General features: G+C 42.3%; 1 protein-coding gene across 1 annotated transcript in view; it reads left to right on the forward strand.

Annotated features, from left to right (window-relative positions):
• Positions 1 to 3,091, forward strand: part of MAP3K9 (mitogen-activated protein kinase kinase kinase 9) — a 103,874-nt gene that overhangs the window by 22,405 nt on the left and 78,378 nt on the right.

Below are 3,091 nucleotides of genomic sequence, written 5' to 3' on the forward strand. Positions count from 1 at the left end.
GCTCTGTCCCTACCCAACCCCGCCGCTGCCGTCATTCTTGATGGGCAATTTGCTAGTTTTCTTTATATCAGTGCTGATCCGATATTGGACTGATATAGCACCTCTAGTCTTAATACAGTAGCTTTCCCATGATCCAGGGGATGTTAACTCAATTTTGAAAGCTGTTCTGGTTAAATATTAAAATGCTAATTCATATGTTGGCTATAAATTTTATATTCCAAATGCAGAGTCCATGTGGGGGTAGTTCTATACTCATACAAATAATTTGAGAAAAACTAGCTAACGATAAAACAAAATTTAGCAAACAGAAGGTCTGATTTCTCTGAGCAAAAATAAAATCCTCTTGCAGAAGGTCCATTATTCCTTTTTGTATTAAAGTTGTATTTTCAAGCCTATCTGATTCTTTTTTTTTTTTTATGTAGTACTTACTTCTGTAACATCTTTCCTCATTGAATCTCAATACTTTCCATACTTAAGTCTCACAGTAGTATGCAATGCAAAAGTGCCAGTTGACAGATGTGAAAACAGGGCCAGAAACTAATTGGATTGACTAAGATCACCCAGAAAGCTTATCTATTTATATGCTCATTCACTATCTGAACAATTGTGGCAAAACAGGAGGCAGCATACCTCCTTGGTCTCCTGAATTTTCTCTGCAGTGAAGGTTTTCACAGGGTTATTTGTGTTCTAACACTGTGGCATTAAGTTGAATTTGGGAGTTTTCTGCCAGCAGTTTTCTTTGTTTGTACATCACCAAACAAATCATTTTAACATTTAAACACATGGAAATAGGAAACAACCGAAAAATCCACAGATTAGAGGAAACTTTCGTTCTAATAATCGTTTCCCTGTCAAGCAAGCTCTCTGAAATTGGATACATTTATCCTGAATGAGGAAGTCAGCTTTAGGTGGTAGTTCCCATATTTGCTCAGAACAAGAAAAGCATCCACAGAATAGGGAAGCTATTTCTATTTTATTACATTCTATTTGATTGTGTTCCAAGGGCACAGAGCATGATTTAGCTTCTCTCTCCTGGAGTCATCTTTATTCCTTAGTTTAATATTTATCTAGTTTGCACTGATTCACTCTGGTAAGTTTTTGGAAAGCAGATTGGGTTTCTCAGTATTGCCAAATTAATAATGATGAAGCAGTGATAAACTAAATCCATCTAAAGTCTCTAGGCTAGACTCTTGACAAACAGACAAAGATAGGAAATAGATGGAAGAAGCAGAAAGAAGGTAAGGGGAAAAAAATAATTCATTAGAGCAGGGGTTTTCAACCTTTTTTAATAAGTGTACTCCCAGCAGCTGGACGTGGAGCGGTGGGGTGGGGTGGGGGAGCATGTTACGTGGCTGGACGTAGAATGATGGCAGCACAGGGTGGTGGATGGCAGCCATGGCTCACCGCTGCCACATACAAAGTTCCTCCAGCTGGGCGGCACCTGTGCGGCCCACAGAGGGGCACTGCTGCCCTCGCCTGGCCCCTGCCCTGCTCCTGGGAGGTGGCAGTACGGGGTTGTGGGTGGCAGTACTTCATCACCACCCACCCGCATGTACCCCTTGGGGCAGGCAATTATTTCGGGCATAGAGCTGCTTATTGATTTTTGGCAAGCTGTGAAGGGCTGTATTGGTAGCCCCACTCCTTGACAGGTGCCCTGCCCCCTGGTCACCATCTTGTGACTGGAAATTCTGCCTCTAACCCCTGACCTTTGCCACCAGAAGTCCCTCCCCTTGCCCCCAGAAATATTCCTTTCAGCAAGGGGTTTTGCCATCTTAGAACCAGAAAAATACCAAATCTGTATTCTAAAAATTGAACATCTACCCTATTCATTAATTTGAGTTAAAAAATATTTTTGTCCTGATTTATATGCTTTTGTGTAGTGTACATAGAGGTGATTGCACAGTAGCTTAAAATGAAGTCTTACGCTTATATATTGTCGAGGGGTTGGGCGGCATGGGGGAGTGGGTATAGGTTTGTGTGGGGCTGTTGTTACTTCTGCCCAGTAACTGGCCACTACTGCACATGGGGTGATGGCAGCGCATGGTGAAGGGCAGCAACCATAGGTTTGTTGCTGGCGGAGATGTTCCTTTCTTTTTTGCCAATGGTATGTGTGTAAAATGGCCAAAAAAGACCAGCTTTCAGCAGCAAAAAAGGGTGGTCTTCCATTGGCCATGCTGCTTATCTGCTCTCCCTGCTGCAGGAACTGGTGCAGGGGGTATGGGAGACAGGAGGGGAGGTGCCCTCCCCCATTCCATTCCAGTACTTCTAGTAGCGTCTGGGACTCATGCCCCACTTGCTTCCTTATATTACTGATGGGGTGTAGCACAGTAGCCCAGGCTACTGTTTATTGTGTTAACAACTAGAAACTTATGCGTCTTTTTGTTTCTGGACTCCAGAAGTCAGTCAGTGAGCAATTCAGTTACCAGGATTTAAAGAATTGTAAGAGAAATGCTATGTTAAATGTGTCCAGTGGCCTAATTTTCTGAGATGTGAGGGCAGCTTTAGCTTTGTTAATCTGAGATCTCATTGGGGTGTAGAAGAGAGATTGTGGAATGCTGTCAGTCACCAGTATAAAGCTAGAGTTTACAGAGATGGATATCACAGAGACAGCTGGGAGGGTTATATTACAATTATCTCATTACCATTAAGAAAACACCCCTTGCACAGTGTTACTTTAATTTTAAAATATGGGTTTACGACACTATTCTGGATGCCACTGTGTGATAACTGGGTGGTATATGATGAACTGTCATATAGTGGAGCAGTAAGACACAATGACACATGAAAATAGTGCTGTGGAGTAGGAGCCAAATGACCCTTCCAGCTCTTCTCTCTTCCTATATTCTGAGTACCCTTGTTGATTCTCTTGAATCAACATGTGATTTATATGCTTGTGTGAAAGATTGAGGGGGTAGGGAGAAGAGAGGAAAAATCCATTCCATTGTATTGGGATGCTTTTTGCTTCCCAGAATCCACTGTTTTTCTTTGTAATAGGTAGGAGTGTGGAGAGGTAATCTTATCAGATTGATGAATCCCAAAGCAGAGAGTAAGTAACAGTCTCCTTTGTAGCGCATATCTTTGAGGAAAGAGT

Source organism: Alligator sinensis, unplaced genomic scaffold (assembly GCF_000455745.1).
Source record: "Alligator sinensis unplaced genomic scaffold, ASM45574v1 scaffold768_3, whole genome shotgun sequence".
NCBI classification, from domain to species: domain Eukaryota; kingdom Metazoa; phylum Chordata; order Crocodylia; family Alligatoridae; genus Alligator; species Alligator sinensis.